The sequence below is a fragment of the Scyliorhinus canicula genome, chromosome 16, assembly GCF_902713615.1.
Source record: "Scyliorhinus canicula chromosome 16, sScyCan1.1, whole genome shotgun sequence".
Lineage (NCBI taxonomy): Eukaryota > Metazoa > Chordata > Chondrichthyes > Carcharhiniformes > Scyliorhinidae > Scyliorhinus > Scyliorhinus canicula.
Genome location: NC_052161.1, coordinates 80,610,980 through 80,633,810, shown reverse-complemented (window position 1 = coordinate 80,633,810; position 22,831 = coordinate 80,610,980). Strand labels below are relative to the sequence as shown.

The window sequence follows — 22,831 nt, the reverse complement described above, 5'->3', positions numbered from 1 at the left end:
CTGTATGAATTGTCCCTGTGCCAGAGTGTTGGGTCTAGAAGTGAATGGGTATTGTCGGGGTAGTCGGGGTCGGGTGGTGGGTCTGGGTTTTTAATGTAAGTGACTTCCATGGGGTCACTGGAGTCGGGGTCATAGTCACTTCAATGTGGGCTGTAGTGTGGCTGTCCTCAGAGTCAGTGTCTGTATCGCTGTCTCTGCTGCGGCAGCTTGTGGGCGTTTCGGGGCGTGGTCTGTCGTGGTCAGTGGGCGGAGTCTTGGGCAAGTCCGATGAAGAACTGGTCTGTGAGGGGGATGGTGGAAACGTGTCTCTAGTGGGCGGGGCGAGGTGTTCTGCTGCGTCTAGCAGGACATGGTGTGCATGGTTAGACTGTGTTCCATATGCCTTTAGCTGGTTAATATGGAACCACGTGGTCTTTCCATTAGGATATTTTATCTTGTAAACTGAGGGGCTAATTTTATCCGAAATTGAATATGGGCCGGAATATTTTGGTGCCAAAAAACTGCTGGGGTTGTATACAGATAGCATTACCTGTTGCCCAACCTGGAATTCTGTGGGGTGTACGGTCTTATTAAAGCAGGCTGTGCTTTGTCTACGCCGTTTCCCTAGTTGAACTGCGGCTGCGATCTGTGCAGACCGCACAGTCTCAACCAAGTCTTTAACTGCCTTTTCATGTGTGAGGGCCGTCACTTCGGGGCTAGTCATGTCCAGTCCTAAAAGGAATTCTGTACCTTTCATAGGGCGTCCGGTCATGAGTGTGTGTGGTGTGTATCCTGTGGAAGTTGAAACTGTATTTCTGATGAACATGAGTGCAAATGGGAGCACTGAATCCCATGTCAAGTTGTTCTCTTGAACCATTTTTCTAAGTGTGGATTTTCTAAGTGACATGTCCTGTGAAGTGAGATCCCTGGTCCGAATCAATGCTACGGGGTAAACCCCATCTCGTGAAGATGTGGTGGGTCAGGATCTTTGCAGCTGTCTTAGCTGTATTCGTTCTTGAGGGGAATGCCTCTACCCATTTGGTAAAGATATCAATTACCACCAGAACGTATTTATAGCCATTCCTACAAGGGGGCAATGGTCCTATAAAGTCGATCTGGAGGTTTGTCCAAGGGCCATTAACTGGTCGAGTATGCCGAAGCTGTGCCTTTTTAGAATACCTCTCCGGGTTATTCTGGGCGCAAATAAGGCAATTCCCGATGTAGTGAGTTACATCTGTCCTTAGGTTAGGCCACCAACAGAGCTGCCTGAGGTGCCTCGTGGTCGTGTCGATTCCTTGATGTCCATGCCCGTCATGGAACAAAGCAATCATTTGATTCCTGTCCTGCTGCGGGACCACATAAAGCTGATCCTTTATGATCACACCCTCATGTGTGGTCAGTGCGTGTCTAAATTTGTCAAACTGAGGCACAAAGTTGCCTTTGAAAATCTCCCTGAGATTCTCATCCTGCTTCTGTGCTTCAGCTAAATCCCTGATATCGGTCTGTGAGACTTGAACTGCGCTCACAGGGGCGCTAGCTGGTGCGCTAGCTGGGGGTGTCCACAAGTGTCCTCGCCTGGAACCTGCCTTAGCCAGTGCGTCGGCTTTAACATTCCCAGGGGGGGATGACCTATGGTGGCTTCTAACTTTTATGATGCCGAAGGTTCTGTCCTTCGCTTTATCTAAAATGTGGCGGAGTAAAGGGGCTGATGGAAGGGGTTTCACGTCTGTGGAGACAAAACCTCGTGTCCTCCACAGGGGTAGAAAATCCGTCAAACTGTTGCAGACATATAGACTGTCCGAATATATGTCCGCCGGGCTGGGGAAAGAATCGGGGTGGTCCACTATGTATGCTATGGCCGCGAGCTCTGCTGCCTGCGCGCCTAAGTGACCTGGCAATTTTAACGCTATTTCTTCGAGAGCGCGACCCTGCGCTTCCTCGACATAGATGCCGCATCCCGTGATACGCTCACCTTCTAAAACCGTGGATGAACTGTCCACGTATATCCGTAGTGGTCCACACGTGTCTGTGTGTTGGGGGCTTTGCCTTGGGTTCCCTATCTTCCTGGGGGGTGTCTTCGCTATGAAGGGTCCTGTGTTGTGTAGGGGTGCTACAATTTCACAATCATGGGGCTGTCCTGGATATTGGAGGTTGTCGGCTAAAAATGTGTGTGTGCGGGTCCGTTTAACCGTAATGTCGCGTCCTTGTAAGAGTAGTGTCCACCTAGCTGCCCTAATCTGGCTAACTGAACCGTCCTTCAGTCGACCGTCTAGGAGTAACTGTGTGGGGGTGTGCTCGGTCAAAATAGTGATGGGGTTGAGTCCGGTAATGTACGAGAAGTACTGAACTGCCCAGAAAACTGCAAGGAGGTGCCTCTCGCAGGCTGAAAATCCTTGTTCTACTGGGTCTAAAAGTCGGGAGGCATAAGCCACTGGTCTTAGCTGCTCGTGCCGTTCCTGAAGTAACACGGCCGAGAGGGTCAGATCTGTGCTCGCTACCTCTATTGCATAGGGGGAAAGGTGGTCTGGGACTTGTAGCGCGGGTGCTGCGCTAAGGGCTTTCTTTAACTCCTCCACAGCCTCTGTATGCTGTGGAAGCCATTCCCAGGGGGCTCCTTTCTTAAGGAGGTCTGAGAGTGGGGCTGCCTTTGTCGCGAATCCGTCGATGTGGTTCCGACAATAACCAACCAGTCCTAAGAACGACCGGAGGGCTGAAACATTCTGGGGAAGGGGCAATTTGACAATCTAATCAGTTCTTTTGAATTCGATCTCGCGTTTGCCGTGTGCGATGACTGTACCCAAATACATCACTTTATTTTCCAAACTCTGGGCCTTTCTTGGGTTAACTTTACAGCCAATTGAGGTTAAAAGTTCCAGGAGCTCGGCCAGAAGCGTAATGTGCTCTGCCTTGGTGTCTATCTGCAGTAGTAGTCCACATACTGTACCAGACAATCGGGGCGGGAAAATTTTTCTAAACCATTCGCCAGCTGTCGGTGGAAAATGGAGGGGGAATTGTGGAATCCTTGTGGAAGGCATATCCACGTATACTGTTGTGTTTTGAAGGTGAAGGCAAATTTGTACTGGCACGCCTTTGCCAATGGGATTGACCAGAAGCCATTGCTAATGTCCAATACCGTGAAAAATTTGGAGTTGAGTCCCTGTTTGAGCATGGTCTCGGGACTTGTTGCTACCGTGGGGGATACTGCTAGGGTTACTTTGTTGAGTTCCCGATAATCGATGGTCAGACGCCATGATCCGTCGGGCTTCCTCACTGGCCAAATAGGGGCATTATTGGTCGAGGCTACTGTTCTAAGCACACCTTGCTCCAATAAGCTACCTATCACTTTCTCTATTTCTCCCTCTGCTTCTAGGGGAAATCTGTACTGTTTCTGTGGTCTGGGGTCAGGTCCAGTAACGTGAATTTGTCCAGTCATTCTGCCACAGTCATGTAGATTCCTGGTTAATTTGCTGTCAGTCTAGATTCAATAAAATCTGAGATGGATTTGCAGGTATCATATCATTTAATAATAACTAACTTGCAAGGCTGACTCAATCCATAGGACCTCAGGACACACACACTGTCTTCTGAGAGCCCAGAATAAAGAGAGAGAGTATACAAAGAAACTTCTGCTGATATATTCAAAATCACAGTAAGATTCACATATAAGCTACCCATTGGTCATTCTATACACCTCCTGACCTGGCCCTATATCCTAATTGGTCACTTTGCATTGTAACCCCAGCATCCTTTTCACCATGCTCACCATGCGGTCACCCTCCCCCAATAGTTTCAAACAGGCTTTGGCTAAATCTCTTTGTCCTTTGTCTGTGAGCTCACGACCATCAGACCGGCCCTACTAACATCGGACCGGCCCTACTATCTATCCTATCTTAACTAATAATTCTAATTTTATCACATTCATTTATTCATTTCCTCATTCCCTCCTTTTATCATTTCATGATAAACTATCGGTCCAAGCCACAGTCACGGCCCCTCATCTAGGAAAACTTGTTGCTGCATTTCTAAATCCTACTGCAGCACCTCATCGGCCGCTGCATGCTCGTAGATCCTAACAGTCAAGACTCTAGGGGCGGCTATCTGTTTCACGGCACCCTGCATTTTACCCATCACGCATTTAAGGATGATCGTGCCCACAAAGATGCAGGCGAGATAGTCAAGAGCATAACGGTTCTGCATGGCAAACAACCTGAGTTGAGATAATTCCCTGGTTATTTCCCCGAGGGCCCCTAAGGTCTCGTTTCCCAGGATGGTAAGGCCGCAAATAAAATACTTCCTATCGTTGACCGCCAAGGAACCCCCCATACCCCCCAGTGTCAAGGCGTTCAGAATTCCCCATCCGGCTGAGTGGCCCCGGTTGGGTGCTGGAACCTGAGGTTTCTTCCAACCTTCGCAGAATTCGGCTGAGACTGACCGACGCGCCAATTTATGGTGCAGTATCCACTCAGTGGGGCAGGGGACTGTGGTGGGGACTAGAGTCCCGATAGCAATTTGGCGGGGAAATGGGAGTGACTAAACATTGGTCGCTGTGCCATTAATGAAAAAGTAGTATCCTTGCTCCGTGTACCGGCTGGCATCACAATCAGTATATTGATTGAGCAGGGAACCCCCAGTAACCCATTTCATCCAGCTTCGGAACGCCCATTCGGGCCTCATAGCAATGCGGAACGCCCTAGACTCAACAGTGATATGAGAGACATTCGCCCAGCTACAAAGGAGCTGGATGCCTAGCGTCAACGGGACACAAGTGCCATTGTAACAGGCACATTGACCTGATGTCAGGGTTATGCAACACTTTGGATCAGTACAAGTGGAGGACAGACATGTTATATTCATTTTCATCTCTACCAGCAACAGCCGTACCTCTCACTGCTGAAACAATTCTCATATGACCGGGAATCTCTATTGGGAGTGAAGGGGCTAGGTATATATGCCCTCCACCGTTGAAGCTTATCCTAGTGATAGTGGGAATTATCCCGAGGAAGGGGAAGGCGAATAGCCGGTGGGCCGAACCTGGATCGTAAGGAAGAGTAACTTGCGCGGGCGGTGGCTCGGAACTCTGACAATGAACCACAGTTTGGGGAGTGCCCCAAAGCGGTGAAACAGAAAATAACCTAGACACCGATGTGGGGTTTGGGTAGCAGACAACCCTCCCCTGGCCATACAAGCGGTGGTAAATCTAGAAGAGATTCATACCGTCCAGGTTTCCCTCATTCCGGATCCTAAATAAATTAAGTACATCTCCTGATAACCTACGTCTGATTGTACCTCCCCTCTTACACAGCCCTTCCTCTGTCTAGTCCCTCTTTCTCTCTCACAACCTCTTCCTACCCCCTCCTCACAGTCTGATTTTACCTGTAAGGCATCAAGGTTAACACATCCAAAATCAAATTTACATATGCTCCAAAAACAAGGCAATGTCCATGCAGTCTTCCCTTCCCATCGTTGGGACCGGTGCAATTGCGTCATAAGTCCTGCATGGTCCGTTAACCGGATGACCTTCCATGAGTCGATACCACGTCCTCGTATATGGGGGCAGCGAAGAACGTCATCTTTGCAGAGGTAGAATGTCCGGGTACTTCGGTTGGGGTTACAGATGTAGATGATATTCCCCTGTTCCATTACCGCCGCCGATGTCACTCAAAGCGAGGCGATGCCGAAGATCACACAGGCGGCGTGTAGCCACCCCATCATGCTTCACACCTGTAAAATAGCGCTGGGGAAGGGAGGCAGGTTAGTGACCGACCTTTTACAGTGGTGGAGGTGGACCCAAACACTCCACCCCTCCACTTTAACTGCAGTGGGGGTGGTAAGGAGAACTTGGAAAGGCCCCTCCCATCGTGGCTCTGACCCTTTCCGAGTCCAATGTTTTTGACCATGACATAACGACCAGGCTGCACTGAGAGCGAGCTATGTGATAGGGACGGTGACGAGTGAGCTGCGCGGACCTGGCCATGGAGCTCCTTGAGGGCGTTAGTGAGGGCTAGAACATAGTTAGTCCTTTCTTTAGTCAGATGGTGAAACTGGACCAATCTGGGAACAGGCAGGTTCCCGGGAGTTCTAATGGGCCTGCCGGAAAAGACTCGGCAGGAGAGAGCCAGGCCAATCCTGCAGGTGTGACCTACAGCTGAATGAGGACACCGGAGAGCAACTTAAGCCATGTCGGCCCCGTGTCCGCTCTTAATTTAGCCAATTTAGTTTTGAGGGTCTGATTATGTCTCTCAACCAACCCGGCTGACTGCGGTCTGTCCACACAGTCTAACTGCTGGCATATCCCCAACTGAGAGCAGAACTCCTTGTTAACCTATCCAATAAAATGAGGCCCGTTAACAGAACTTAACTGAGCCGGTATTCCGTACATAAACATCTCATCACATTTTTACAGCCTTTGGCTCTCCGTCCTCTTCCGTCTGGTGTCATGGTCACCAGTGACGAGATGTCATCTTTGGTGAATAATGATGGGCCAAGCCTATCGGCATCATCCGAGTCATAGCCAGCGTACAACACATATTAAGGCATCCAATGATTGTGCAGTCTACAATTATAATAACAAGTATTATCAATCCATGCATCAGGTAAAACCCCATGACCAAGCTATGAGAGATAACCCCGAACTGAATCTGACTAGATAGATAGCCATCCTCAATACTACCGTGTTGCCCTTAGGATTTATATCCTTCTTATAGTTATACTGACTAGCAACTATCCCTCAGCCTTGTCATTCGTGTTTACATGTCATGATTTGTAAACTGTGCAGGAAAATCAATGGTAAATGCATCCATCTCGCAGACCAGTGTCAATAGACCCTTTGTGAGGTGCTTTCCTCAAGTCCAATCACCGTGAACCATAGCTGGCGCCGCTCAGGAAGGTAACACAATAGCCATTCCGGTTGTTCCACTACCTCCAAGGCATCTGACTACCTCGGGGCAGTAGCACCATAAAAGCGTCCTCATGTCCCTTAGAAGCAGCCCACAACTCAGTCCATCAGCGACCAAAAGGTCCTTATCCCTCACTGGGATTTTTTTTTTTGTAGGAAGTGCTTTCCGTTTCCCATAGGAATGGTAATTGCTGATATTTTGTATCATGCACTCATTATCTTGCTTTATTAATTGCAGGAGCGTCAACCAATCCTGTTTCTATTTCTGACTTCCTGACTCTGACGTCGAACATTGTACTGAATCATGTAGCCTGCCCGCCCTGGCTTACTTGAGACAATAGCTCCGTTTTCTTCAACACCCTGTTGTCTGTTATCATTTTCCTTACCGCATGGAGTGTATACTTGCCATTATTTGGTTTTTCTTAAACACCACTCACACACTTAGTACAGGTAACTTCTTGTGGTTACAACCCAATTGAATTTATACATAACATTCCCAAACAACTTACAGGACATTTAGTCTGTAACAACTGTTATACTCTCCAATGCTATATTGGTTACAAATTTCCCCTCGCGGCAGCAAGCTGCTAATATTCTAGACCAGAGCCTCTCAAAGTGTGGTACGCGTACGTACCGGTACGTGGAGTGTTTCCAGAAAAGAAAGAGACAGTAATCCTGGATTGGCTTGTTTCGCTCACCGGTCCCTGGCACATTGGAAAAACTGCCGGTACGCCACATCAGATAGTTTGAGATGCACTGTTCCAGACTACTGTCATTTAAAATACGGGGGTTCCTCGTCAGTCACTGCTGTCTGCCGAGACCCTTAATAACTCCTCCGCGTAATACGTCCCTCCTGGAGACCACAGATCACCCATCAGCTAACGTCCCGTTAGAGATGTCTGACCGGAGGTTTCAGTATTCAGTAATAATTTGATATTTTGATTTGTTGCTAACCCGTAAGGTCTTTCTTCCGGGCTCTATCATTCAATTCCCTCAAACATGTAGCCAATTGTATCATTAGTTTTTTCCCATACTGTCTGAAACATTCTTCTGCAGAGTGTTGTTCAGGTTCTTCATCGGTATGATCGTTGCTTCATCTGAAACTAAAACGAACAGGTCAAAGGCGGAGAGGACCCTATTTCTTAATTTGTATCTTCCTATCCGTGCTTGGATATTCCAGAGGTACCATCTAGCATAGCCCACGTACTGCCTCACAAATCGATACCATAAGTCTGTCACTTGTCTACAAGATTGCACAGCCTTTTAAAGTCACATTGTTGTCGGCCAAATTATCCTTGCAGTAATTGCACGTTGTCATTAATCTATCCCACTTACACTGACACTTATGTAGCATGGTGGTTAGCACAAATGCCTCACAGCTCCAGGATCCCAGGCTCGACTCCCGGCTGGGTCACTGTCTGTGCGGAGTCCGCACGTCCCCCCCCCCCGGTGTGCGTGGGTTTCCTCCCACAGTCCAAAGATGTGCGGGGTTACGTGGATTGGCCATGCTAAATTGCCCGTAGTGTCCCAATAGCAAGGCTAGGGGGGGGGGGGGGAAGCCGTTGGGCCACGGGTATAGGGTGGATACGTGGGTCTGAGTGGGGCGATCATTGCTCGGCACAACATCGAGGGCCGAAGGGCCTGCCCTGTGCTGCACTGCTCCATGCTCTTGGATTCAAAATCCCCCCTGTGGTCACAAACCTCAATCATTAAAGTTGCCTGATATTCCACAAAACAATCAGGACAAACCTGAATGCCCCAAATCTCCCTGGGGGCTGCAGCATCCCATCGCTGTCTTTGCAAATGCATTATCCATTCTCCTGAATACTCAGTATCTGACCGTCTCCTGGGTTTCATATGACTACTACCAGTCCAAACAATCGGCTACAGAATGCCCCACAATCCAGACTTGTGGTTTCCTGATGCTCACTGTGAACCATTTTAAACTGAGGGCCATTAAGCACCGCCCTTGTTCTATCATTCCATACATTTAAATCTTTACTGATTACATTCCTACGCTCATTGCCCGTAGGCTGCCGATCGAGTATCATAATTCCTCTGTATTTGATCAATGTGACCAGATTTTTAAATTTTGACATAACTTCTTTTTGAACCTTTTTATTTAAATTCTGACATAACGTCTTTTTGAACCTTTTTATTTTCCTTATCCTTGATGTACATCATACAATTAAGGCCTGTTAAGCCTCCTCCTTCTGTTATTGCACCCCTGAGTGAGATGCGAAGAATCTCAAACTCCTCCTCTTTTGCTCACCCAGTGATCCAATCTGGTCAAAACCTTCCCTTGATACATTCCTGATAGTGCTACTGCATTTACTTTAATTACTTTATTTTGATGACGACCGGATTTGTATGAAAGTAAGATCCAAACATGACATTTGAACTTTATCAGCTGTCCAATCAATGCTGCTAACAGGTTTTAATTCACCGTCTTCTCCCCCATTGGGTCATGTGTTTTAATTGTGATACAATGTCTTTTGCTCCAGACACCATGCTTCTCTAATTCAACTGTATGTGTACCCAGAATCTGAACAATCTTGTCTTTACATTTTACAGCTTCACGGATGATTTTCCCTGCAGTCTTAGTTGGTAGCTTCACCCAAACTTCCTCTAAATTAGCAATTGGTTTTAATATCTTAATTTTTCTGCATCAATTTTTTTATTAAATATTTCCCTGCAATCAGATTCTCATTTCCTGATACTGCAATTAATTCTCTTAATCTAACTTCTGGTCCAATATCTTTATTCTCCAAATCTCCTTCTTCAATATCTATAACATGCTAAACATCATTATTTCTGCAAGTGACTTTTCGTGCTCATCGGGCACTAGGACCCTGCGGAGCCATGCAGTACAGCTTACACAAAGCTGTCTGCTTGGAAATCTCTTTGTGTCCATTTAGTGCTGAGCACATTGCCCACCGGCCATTTATAACTTCTAATTGATGTGAAACTATTTTATTTATTTATTTATTATTATTTTTTTTCAGCCAAGACTATGCCGAGTTGCAACTAATCATTTACAAATCCCAATTTATACAGTTTGATTTCACTTTTTGTTTTCTTCCTGAGAATTATGTTTAATTAACATCATTATTACTAAGGTTCTGAAGAACTTTCAAATACTTACTCCGTTTTAACTCTCACTTTAATACCTCCTAAAACACAACATTTCACAAAACTAGGAACAGAGGTTATCACATTCTTATCAAACAGACTCATTCATTCATTGGCGATCTCCATTCAGACAAAGGAATTCACATCCGTATACGTTCATTCATCAACACACAAGTCATTTATAACCCAATTCTGTTTCATTCAAACAACCCATATCTTCGCGAAGCTATAGTTGAACGGCATTGAACTGTCCGCAAACATTCCATCAGCGATCCTTCCTTCACTGAACTGTTTCGCGACATCACATCAACCCGGTACGGACCTTAACCAATTTTTTCATCAAATTAGAATTGAACGGAATTGAAGTGTGCGCCAACATTCCATCAGCGGTCTTTTACTGAACTGTTGCGCGATATCACATCAATCCGTTAAAGACCTTAACCGAATTAAAGTATAATTTAATAGAGCCAATTTTTAATTTGCTACTCACGTGCAACTGAGTAACCAGGCAACATCCCATCAGACACCAACTGAACTGTTCGCCTCATGCAACTGAGTAACCAGGCAACATCCCATCAGACACCAACTGAACTGTTCGCCTCATTCCAAAACTTAACCATACCTGCAATGACTGAAATAAAATCTTTGAATCCATCAGACTGACCTTTGATTTCGTCGAGGCAATCGAACCTAATCAAATGCGAGTGATTAGACTGTTAGCAGAATACGAGACAGAGGAAAATCGATATAAAAATACCGTGGGGCCCATAATTCCTCTCTCCCCGTCTGAGAGCAATCCAATTCTGATTTCGCAGATGAAAGGCAAGATAGTCGAGAAATCCGGATTTCAGCACCAAATGTAGATTCCTGGTTAATTTGCTGTCAGTCTAGATTCAATAAAATCTGAGATGGATTTGCAGGTATCATATCATTTAATAATAACTAACTTGCAAGGCTGACTCAATCCATAGGACCTCAGGACACACACACTGTCTTCTGAGAGCCCAGAATAAAGAGAGAGAGTATACAAAGAAACTTCTGCTGATATATTCAAAATCACAGTAAGATTCACATATAAGCTTCCCATTGGTCATTCTATACACCTCCTGACCTGGCCCTATATCCTAATTGGTCACTTTGCATTGTAACCCCAGCATCCTTTTCACCATGCTCACCATGCGGTCACCCTCCCCCGATAGTTTCAAACAGGCTTTGGCTAAATCTCTTTGTCCTTTGTCTGTGAGCTCACGACCATCAGACCGGCCCTACTAACATCGGACCGGCCCTACCATCTATCCTATCTTAACTAATAATTCTAATTTTATCACATTCATTTATTCATTTCCTCAGTCGTGCCGGTGACTGGCAAATGCTGTCCTGTGTCTGTGTAATACTGCCTTTACTTGTCTGTCCGTGTTTAGTGTAGTCAGGTCAAATGAATAGTCTCCTACTGCGCTAATCCGATTAGCGTACTCTCCTACTGTGAGAGTAGCGGGTGCTCTGTCCGATCTCGCCATTCGCCAGACACACTGGTTAACTGGGTCGAACGACAGGCTATGGGCATTCATAAAATCTATCCCTAGGATGTGTTCTGCTGTCCGGGGAAGATTTACTAGAACGACGGGGTGTTTGGTGGAAATGCTCCCTAGCTGGATTGCTACGGGTGCTGTAATATGTCCCTGCTGCGAGTGTCCTGTGAAACCGCTAAGTGTGATGGTGGAGGTGGTCGGCCACGTGTCTGCCTGTGCTGTGGTGGTGGAATTAATCGTGGTGCGGGACCCTCCTGTGTCCCAAAGTAACTCTATGGGCTTCCCTCTAACCTTAGCTGTGACTACCGGTCTTCCGGATTGATCCCAAAGAGTGTCACAGACCCAAGTGGGGGAGCCCGAACACCGTCAGTCCGTTCCGTCCACATTGGTGTGTCCTGACTGTATGCCTATACTATGGATTGGTTTGGCTTTATTCCTATTCAGAGTGCCTGTCTGCTGGCCTCTCTGTGATCTTTGGGGTGCATTACATTCCTTAGCCCAATGTCCTAACTGGCCACAGTTATAGCATTCCTGCGACTTCTGTGGAGGGCTGTTCTTTCCTTCATTTACCCACGCGGGGTTTTGGTGCGCTCTCACTGCCTGTATGTCCGCTGCAGCCTGAGCTTCTTCTGGGGATTTCACTTTGCCTCTGCCCTGAACTGATTGCTCCCAAGCGCGGGACAATCTTTTCAGGACCCACTTCTCATTATGGGCCTCTTCTGAGGGGTCATAGCTGTTGCAAGCACTCTGTCCTGCATCTGTGGCATGGGAAATTATGGTGCGCGTCCATTTAACCATGTTTTCACGGTTCAAATGCGCTCTATTTAAATCGCCAAAAACTGCGTTAAAATGGATCCACAGCCTTCCTGCGAATGCTGTGGGGTGCTCTGTTTTCTTTTGTCGGCACTTGTTAAGTCCTTCTACTGGGTCACCTCGATTATACCCTATGGCATCTAAAATGGAGGTGTGCATTTCCTCTAGGGTGCCTCCTCCAACGTTCTGTGGGTCGGGGAGGGCTGCTACTATCGATTGGTCTAAACTCAGAACCGTGAGCTTAACCTGCTCTCTCTCGTCCAGGCCGTACATGGTTGCCTGTTGCTTTACTTTTGCGAAAAATTGGTGGGGGTCTGCGGTGGGGAGAAACGGAGTGATTTTCTCACACGCGTCCCTGAGTTGGGTTACAGTTAAGGGGGTGGTGTAGGTAATATCGGGTGCGCCTTCTGTGGTCGCCTTTCTTTGGGTGGTGACTGGATTCATTGGTGCGGTAACTATCTGATCTGTGGGGGGTTGGGGTGCTTGTCTTTTCTGCTGCGCTGCTGGCGCACATGTTCCCTGAACATAACGCTGCGCTGTTTCGCTTAATTCCTTCCAGTCTGGGGCATTCTCCTCGTCTAACTGCGATCCAAAGGTGCTTTGGAACCCATTTTGCACTGAAAGCAGCGATTGCAGCTCCGCAATCTGCTTCCTGCATTTCGCACGATCTACTGTACTCTGTCTTTGTTCTGTGGTGGCAGCATGGAATGCTCTTAAAGCTGCCTTTAGGTCAGAGCATTGCCTCTGCAAAGCCTCTACCTGCTTCTCTGATTCTTCTCTTATCAGGACGGCACGTTGCACGTCCTGATAGGCCTTTTCGTACTGGGTCTGGGAACTGCTGAGATGGGCTAGACAAGACTGATGTGCCCTCTTGGCATCATCCACCTCTCTACCTTTCTCTGCCAACTTCCCTCTAAGATCCATATTTTCTTTCTCGATGTCCCTGACATCCACTTTACTCATTCGATTTCTCTCTTCTAATTCTGCCCGGAGCGTCTGAACGACCTCCTCTGTGCCTCGCAATTGTGCCAAACAGGACACGATTGCCATCGGCTTGCGTGCTTTACTAAGGGTTTTCTTATGAATTTGAGAGAGGTTCTCCCACCAAGTATGTCCTATACTTCCGGAACCTGTCTCCTCATTCAAACAGAACTCTTTCCAAAGGGGCCATCCCTTTCCTTGCAGATATTTGCGGAGTTCCAGCTCCCACACGGGACACTGACCTACTCGGCTACTGCTGGTCGCTACGACCACAAACCGTTCTGGGTTCATGAGGCGTTCCATTGCCTGCATGGCCATTTTCTCTGACTCACTTTAATTTGGAACAGGGGGTTGTTGAGGTTATGTCTCACGAAACGGGTAAGGCTTACGCTATGTTCCGTTCACAAAACTGCCGAAAGTTTGTCGCAACAAAAATGCTTTCAGGTTTTCCTTACAACCCTGTTAGTACGCATGCACTAAACACACTTCCGAATTACGTTTATTCGTTTGAACACCTTGAATACTTGTGATTTCTTTTCTTTTTCTTTACCAGATTTCTAATTCAAATTTCAGGGTCCTCGACGGAGTGGGGGTGCCACTTGTAACCGTGTCCCGTCAGGATGTCGCCACTAAATGTTGCACGTTTTACTTGAGTGTATTACGCGTTTATTGGAGAGTGTTAACACGCCTCCGTTTAAAGGCCGTGTGCTTAACACTGCTACAGCTCTGTGTGTGTATTTTCAGCTCGGAGTCGCCAGGTGCCGTATATAGACACCTCACAAGTATTTCAAGGTCAGGTTCAAAGTAATAAAACTATACACCGATTAGTAAGTTCCAACGATCAAAATTTATTATACAAATATAATAAATACGCATGCACACGCTAAAGACTAATACCTATTTCTACTATTAAACGACTAAATACTTATCTAAGTAGGAACCAGCAAGGTCAGGGGACAAGGCCTTTGTTCCTTTCTGGGCTGCACCTTCTGTTCGTTACTAGTCGATTAATGTATAGGCGAGGCTGGGTTCACGTAGCGAGCATCGTTTTGGCACTTACTGAACGATGGCTGGTGCTCAACGGCTGGTGATGGAGGACAGGATCAACGGCTGGAGTCGGAGTCAGGACACAACAGCAGATCTGGGTCGAAGTCAAAACAGCAGTCCAAGCCGGAGCCAACAGTGGAGCCGGAGCAAAACAGACAGAACCAGACAGAACCCTATCTTTATAGGGCCCCCAATGTCCGTGCCTTTTCGGGGTGGGCCTTTACCTGCCATGTATCGATTGGATCATTTCCCAATCGATGTCTTACAAATCCCCCAATCTGAGGGTCTCTTCTCGATGGGTGGGGCGGTCTCTAGGGTCTTTTGTGATGGATACTTCTGGTGCCGTTTCGTCTGGGCGTCCACTCAAAGTATCCATTCAAACCCAAATGTTGCTATTGTGTGTGCCCAGATCTGGATTGCCTCATTACTATGCAAAGCGTTTTGCTATTTACACCTTTGGTTGAGATCTTCCACCTGGCCATAAACTAGTTTTGCTACGTGCAGAATGCTAATTAGCCTTTGCAGACTGCTTGTCCTGGCTAAACTGTTTTCTCCATTTTGTTAGCCCAGTGTCCATCTTAGGTGGCTACATAGTCAACACGGATTCGTGAAGGGTAAGTCTTGCCTCACAAATTTGATTGAATTCTTTGAGGAGGTAACTAAGTGAAGATAGAGCAGTTGATGTCGTATACATGGATTTTAGTAAAGCATTTTGATAAGGTTCCCCATGGTCGGTTCATGAAGAAAGTAAGGAGGTGTGGGATAGAGGGAAATTTGGCCAATTGGATAAGTAACTGGCTATCACATAGAAGACAGAGGGTGGTGGTGAATGGAAAATGTTCAGACTGGAGACCAGTTACCAGCGGTGTACCACAGGGATCAGTGCTGGGTCGTCTGCTATTTGTGATTTTTATCAATGACTTGGAGGAGGGGGTTGAAGGGTGGGTCAGTATATTTGCTGATGACACCAAGATTGCTGGAGTAGTGGATGAGGTGGAGGACTGTTGTAGGCTGCAAAGAGACATTGATAGGATGCAGAGCTGGGCCAAAAAAATGGCAGATGGTGTTTAACCCTGATGAGTGCGAGGTGATTCATTTTGGTGGGAAAAATTTGAATGCGGATTACAGGGTCAATGGCAGGGTTCTGAGGAATGTGGAGGAACAGAGAGATCTTGGGGTTCATGTCCACAGATCTCTGAAGGTTGCCACTCAAGTGGAAAGAGCCGTGAAGAAGGCTTATAGCATGTTCGCGTTTATTAACAGGGGGATTGAGTTTAAGAGCCGCGGGGTTATGCTGCAACTATATATGACCCTGGTGAGACCACATTTGGAGTATTGTGTGCAGTTCTGGTCACCTCATTATAGGAAGGATGTGGAAGCATTGGAAAGGGTGCAAAGGAGATTTACCAGGATGCTGCCTGGTTTGGAGGATAGGTCTTATGAGGAAAGGTTTAGGGAGCTTGGGCTTTTCTCTTTGTAGCGGAGGAGGACGAGAGGCGACTTAATAGAGATTTATAAGATGATGAGGGGGATAGATAGAATGGACGTTCAGTAACTACTATGCTATACTATATACTATACTATATACTCCTACTATACCGTCAGAGAATACAGCAGAATATAGATAGATTGGAGAGTTGGGGAGAGAAATGGCAGATGGAGTTCAATCTGGGCAAATGCAAGGTGATGCATTTTGGGGGATCCAATTCAAGAGCAGACTATATGGTCAATGAAAAAGCCCTGGGGAAAATTGATGTCCAGAGAGATCTGGGTGTTGAGGTCCATTGTACCCTGAAGGTGGCTGCGTAGGTCGATAGAGTGGTCAAGAAGGCATACGGCATGCTTTCCTTCATCGGAAGGGGTATTGAGTACAAGAGTAGGCAGGTCATGTTACAATTGTATAAGACTTTGGTTCGGCCACATTTGGAATACTGCGTACAGTTCTGGTCGCCACATTAAGAAAAGGACGTGGATGCTTTGGAGAAGGTGCAGAGGAGGTTCACCAGGATGTTGCCTGGTATGGAGGCCTCTAGCTATGAAGAGAGATTGAGTGGATTAGGATTATATTTATTAGAAAGACGGAGGTTGAGGGGGGACCTCATTGAGATTTGCAAAATCATGAGAGGTATAGACAGCGTGGATTGCAAGAAGCTTTTTCCCCAGAGTGGGGGACTCAATTATTAGGGGTCATGAGTTCAAGGTGAGAGGGGAAAAGTTTAAGGGAGATATGCATGGAAAGTTCTTTATGCAGAGGGTGGTGGGTTCCTGAAACGCATTGCCGTTGGAGGAGGTAGAGGTGGGCACGATAGCGTCATTTAGGATGTATCTAGACAGATACATGAATGGGCAGGGAACAGAGGAATACAGATCCTTAGAAAATAGGTGACAGTTTTAGATAGAGGATCTGGATTGGCGAAGGCTTGGATGGCCGAAGGACCTGTTCCTGTGCTGTAATTTTTCTTTGTTCTTTATTTCCTCGGGTGGATGTAGCTGTTACAAGGGGGCATAACTATAAGGTTCAAGGTGGAAGATACAGGAGGGATGTCCGAGGTAGGTTCTTTACTCAGAGAGTGGTTAGGGTGTGGAATGGACTGCCTGCTGTGATAGTGGAGTCGGACACTTTAGGAACTTTCAAGCGGTTATTGGATAGGCACATGGAGCACACCAGAATGACAGGGAGTTGGATAGCTTGATCTTGGGTTCGGACAAAGCTCGGTGCAACATTGGGGGCCGAAGGGCCTGTTCTGTGTTGTACTGTTCTATGTTCTATGATGCAGAAAGAGGAGGGACAGATGTGCTGGAAATGGTGGAAATGTTGGATTCCCAATGTAACCAGTCTGGCTGAGCCACCTCGCCTCAAACCCCAGAACGTAAGAGATTAGGGCCAGAGGGTTGGTCAGCTTTTAGTCCCATTCATTTCTCCTGTAAGTTTCCTTTACTAATATAAATTATGTTAAGCTCATCATTCTCCATGCTTTACTGTGTGTCCCGAACTTTTTATTTTGTGTCAGAAAAGGGAGAATTTTTGGCACTGGACCTGGGAGGTTCTGAATTCCGTGTGTTAAGGGTCAAAGTGTCAGAAGATGGGCGACAAGTGGTCCAGGCATTCAGCAACGCCTATTCCATCTCTGAGGATCTGAAATATGGCAGTAGCCAACAGGTAACTTCATTATATCAAATCTTTTAACTGCAATAAACACAGATTGATAAATCTACACCACTCATGACCATTTGTTCCCCTCTCTGCCTTACAGTTTTTTGACCACATCGCTAATTGCCTGGGAGATTTCATTCATAAACAGCAAATAAAAGATAAAAAGCTTCCTCTTGGCTTCACTTTTTCCTTTCCCTGCAGACAAAGCAAACTGGATGAGGTGAGAGTGAGCGGTGAGGCGAGAGGTTTAGCTTGCTTGCTTGACAGATAACTGTACCAGCGGTATAATCCTAAACTGTGTTTCCCGGTGGGCAGAGCCGCGCAACGGCTCACAGATGGAGCCCACAGGGACACAATAATGTACAGTGTGAATTTATAGTGGTTACACATTCACCCCCTGTTAAAAAATCAAGTCCGCCGGGGGTGACGGGTCTACAAGTCAGTCAGTCCAGCGCCTGAATCGTGCGTTGAGACCGACGAAGCACTGGTGTTGCAGCCGTTACGGATGGCTATGGAAGGATGTTCGGTGCGAATCCGAGGGTGGACTCCGGGGATGGTTTTTCCAGAGCTTCTTTCCTGCGGACCGGTGTGACGGGTGGAAGGGGGCAAGGGAAGCAAGTAGGTGCAGGGGCGCAAGGCATGGGATGTCGGGTGGGGTGTAGTGTGGGGGGTACATCGGCGGTAGTGGTAGTGGTAGTAGATCCTGCGGGTGACAATTCTTGGAGGGTAACGGTGTCCTGTCGGCCATTGGGGTGTTCGAAAAATGCATAGTGGGGGTTTGATTGTAGGAGCAGGACCCTCTCTACTAGTGGGTCTGTCTTATGTGTCCGGACGTGCTTCCGAAGGACAGGGCCCGGTGTCTTCAACCAGGATGGAAGCGAGGCCCCCGTGGTAGTGCCCCTAGGGAAGACAAATAATCGATCATGAGAGTCTGATTAGTGGCCGTACGCAGGAGGGACCTAATTGCATGGAGCGCGTCGGGGAGGACCTCCTGCCAGTGGGAGGTTGGGAGATTCCTTGACCGTAGGGTCAGTAGGACGGTCTTCCAGACCGTCGCGTTCTCCCTCTCCACCTGTCCGTTCCCCCTGGGGTTATAGCTGGTAGTCCTGCTCGAGGCGATGCCCTTGCCGAGCAGGTACTGACGCAGTTCATCGCTCATGAAGGACGAACCCCTGTCACTGTTGACATAGCCGGGGAAACTGAACAGGGTGAAGACACTGTGCAGGGCTCTGATGACTGTATGGAAGGTCATATCGGTGCATGGGATGGCAAACGGGAAACGGGAGAACTCATCTATAATATTGAGAAAGTAGATGTTACGGTTGTTCGAAGGGAGGTGCCCTTTGAAATCAATACTCAGTCGTTCAAAGGGCCGGGAAGCCTTTACCAGGTGGGCCTTGTCTGGCCTATAGAAGTGCGGTTTACACTCCGTGCAGATTGGGCAATTCCTGGTGATGGCTTCAACCTCCTCGGTGGAGAAAGGCAGATTGTGGGACTTGACGTAGTGGGCGAGCCGGGTGACCCCCGGGTGGCAGAGGTCATTGTGGATAGCTTGTAGTCGGTCGTCTTGCGCGCTGGTGCATGTGCCGTGGGACAGGGCATCTGGGGGCTCATTGATTTTCCCAGGACGATATACAATATCATAATTATAGGTGGAGAGTTCGATCCTCCACCGCAAGATTTTGCCATTCTTGATTTTGCCCCGCTGCGAGTTATCAAACATAAAGGCAACCGATCTCTGGTCGGTGATGAGGGTAAACCTCCTACCAGTGAGGTAGTGCCTCCAGTGCCGTACGGGTTCCACAATGGCTTGGGCTTCCTTTTCGACTGAGGAGTGTCGAAGTTCCGAAGCGGAGAGGGTTCGGGAAAAGAACGCTACTGGCCTACCTGCCTGGTTCAGAGTGGCAGCGAGAGCGACCTCTGATGCGTCGTTCTCCGCCTGGAATGGGACGGGCTCATCTACCGCCCACATGGCGGCTTTGGCGATGTCCGCCTTAATGCAGTTGAAGGCCTGGCGAGCCTCGGCTGACAGTGGGAAGAGTATGGCCTTAAATAGTGGGCGGGCTTTGTCCGCATACTGGGGGACCCACTGGGTGTAGTATGAAAAAAATCCGAGGCACCTCTTGAGGGCCTTGGAACAATGAGGGAGAGGGAGTTGTAAGAGGGGACGCATACGGTCAGGGTCGGGTCCTAGGATCCCGTTTTCCACGACGTAGCCGAGGATGGCTAGTCTGCTTGTGTGGAAAACGCATTTCTCCTTATTATATGTGAGATTGAGTTTTTGGGCGGTTTGGAGAAATCGGTGGAGGTTGGCATCGTGGTCCTGCTGGTCATGGCTGCAGATGGTGACGTTATCCAAGTACGGAAATGTGGCACGCAGCCCGTACTGGTCCACCATTCGGTCCATTGCTCATTGGAACACCAAAACCCCATTTGTGACACCAAAGGGAACCCGGAGGAAATGAAAAGGTGGCCGTCTGCCTCTAACGCCGTGTAGTGGCGGTCCTCCGGGCGGATTTGGAGCTGGTGGTATGCAGACTTCAGATCCACCGTGGAGAATATGCGGTACTGGGCGATCTGATTTACCATGTCTGCAATCCGGGGGAGGGGGTACATATCGAGGTGCATGAACCGGTTAATGGTCTGGCTGTAATCAACCACCATCCGGAACTTTTCCCCGGTTTTGACGACCACAACCTGAGCTCTCCAGAGGCTGTTACTGGCCTCTATGACTCCTTCACATAAAAGACGCCGGACTTCGGATCTGATAAACACCCTGTCCTGCAGGCTATACCTCCTGCTGCGAGTGACCACTGGTTTGCAGTTGGCGGTGAGATTCGCGAAGAGTGGAGGTTTGTCGATTTTCAGAGTTGCTGGACTACATAGTGAGTGGGGGAAGGGGTCCGCCGAAGCTGAGTGTGAGGCTCCTGAGGTTACACTGGAAATCCAGTCCTAGGAGGAGGGGGCGCAGAGGTCTGGGAGCACATACAGTTGGAAGTTGGTGTAGTTGGCGCCCTGTATTATTAACGTCGCAATAGTGCGCCCTTGTATCTGAACGGAGTGCGACCCCAAGGCGAGGGAGATAGTTTGCTGTGTCGGAAATATTGGGAGCGAGCAGCGCCTTACCAGATCTGGGTGAACAAAACTCTCCGTGCTCCCGGAGTCGAACAGGCATGGTGTCTCGTATCTGGATCAGGACGGACATCATGGAGCTCTTGAGGTGCTTTGGCCACGACTGATCCAAAGTGACTGCACTGAGCTGCGGGTAGTCGGTGGCGTGGTCGGCGGTGCTGGAGCGGCCCCGTGATGACTCCGCGGAGGTCGTAATCATCGACTGGCGTAGCGGGTGATGGCCAAGATGGCAGCCCCCGTTGATCGCACGTGGCGGGCGGCGAGGAAGATGGTGCGCAAGATGGCGGCCCCCATGAATCGCACATGGCCGGCCGCGTGGGAGAGGATTGCCACGATGGCGGCCCCCGTGAGTCGCACATGTTGTGCGGAGGCGGAGGCGGCAGACACGCTGCCACATTGCAGGGTCTGCGGACCTGGGAGTCAGAGGAGCAAGTGTTTGGGTTAGGGTTCGAGTTTTTAGATTTGGCCAGACAGACCTCAGCAAAGTGTCCTTTTCGGCCGCAGCTGCAGCAGGTCGCGTTGGGGGCCGGGCATTGTTGTCGGGGGTGTTGGGGCTGGACGGGAAAGTGGCTCGATAGCCCTCCGTGGTGGGTGGGTGGCTGCGCTGCGCAGGCCTGGGGCAGTCTCTGGTCGGGGATCCACGATGGGGTCGCGTGGTAGGACGGGAACGTGGTTAGGCTTTGGAAAGCGACCTCGTTAGAGGTCGCTAGTTTTACCGTGACCTCCAGGTCCTGGGCCCCTTTCTCAAGAAGACGCTGCCGCACATAACTGGATCGGACCCCTGCAACATACACATCTCGGACGGCGAGTTCCATGTGCTGAGAGGCTGTCACGGCCTGGAAGTTACATTTGGTAGGGCTTTATGGTCGCGCAGATAGTCTTCTAGCGACTCCCCAGGGCGCTGGCGGCAAGTTGTATGTGTCACGCGTAGATGTGTCGCGCGTAGACTTCATTCATGGGCCGCACGTACAGGTGGTCGAGTATCGCAAGGGCCTCAGTAAAAGAGTCAGTTACATCAAGTTGAGTTGAAATACGATGGCTCACCCGTGCGTGGAGAAGACTGAGTTTCTGTTCTTCTGTAACAGAGGAGGTAGTCGACACAGCCAGGTAGGCCTTGAAGCACCGAAGCCAATGGAAAAAAATTTCCTTTGCTTCTGCGGCCTGTGGATCGAGTTCCAGTCGGCCAGGATTGAGGGCTAATTCCATAGTAGTTTTTAAGACGATTAAATTGATGCGACCATCAATTCATTCAGAGACACGAGTTGAAGTAAACTGTGGCTTTAATCGGCTTACAACTGAGCCTGCCTGCGACTATGCTGAACTGAGGGCGGACTCGCAGGACCGCAGCACTTATACTTCCTTTATACTCGCCTTTCTGAAAAAACAGGTGCCATCATTTCCGCTGCTACCCCCACGCAGGATTCAGGATAGGGTGGTCTCCGGTCCCTGGGTAGGGGAGGGGAAGATTTCGTACATCTAACGGGAACTTCAGGAGGCAGAGGGAGCCGCAGTAGAGGAACTTAAGGGCAAATGGGAGGAGGAGCTAGGCGGGGAGCTGGATGCCCGCCTGTGGGCGGATGCCCTAAATAGGGTCAATTCCTCTTCATCATGTGCCAGGCTTAGCTTAATCCAGTTTAAGTTGGTCCATCGGGCGCACATGACGGCAACCAGGATGAGCAAGCTCTTTGGGGTTGGGGATAAACGTGTGAGGTGTGCAGGAAGCTCAGCAGATCATGTCCATATGTTCTGGGCATGCCCGGCTCTTAAGGGATTCTGGCAGGGTTTTACTAAGGCAATGTCCAAGGTCTTAGGCACACGGGTGGTGCCGAGTCCAGAGATAGCGATCTTTGGAGTGTCAGATGATCCGGGAGTTCAGGGAGTGAAAGAGGCCGACGTTCTGGCTTTTGCCTCCCTGGTAGCCCGGAGACGGATCCTTTTAATGTGGAGGGACTCGAAGCTCCCGATGTCATAATATACACCAGTATATCATGGTGCAGACACACACACTGATGGACACACACTAGGACCAATCAACATGCACAAACACCGCAGCCAATCACCAGTTAGAACACACTCACTATAAAGACAGAGGGCATCACTTTTCCCGCTCATTCTGGATGCAGCCTCTCAGACGCACAAGAGCTTATCAGTTACAGTATAGACTCTCAC

General features: G+C 48.6%; 1 long non-coding RNA gene across 1 annotated transcript in view; it reads left to right on the top strand.

Moving 5' to 3' along the window:
- Positions 1 to 17,434, top strand: part of LOC119979322 — a 101,282-nt gene extending 83,848 nt beyond the window's left edge. Inside the window, exon 3 of the long non-coding RNA XR_005463701.1 lies at positions 17,388 to 17,434. This is a non-coding gene — a long non-coding RNA (uncharacterized LOC119979322). The remainder of the gene's footprint in view (positions 1 to 17,387) is intronic.
- The last annotated feature ends 5,397 nt before the right edge of the window (positions 17,435 to 22,831 follow it).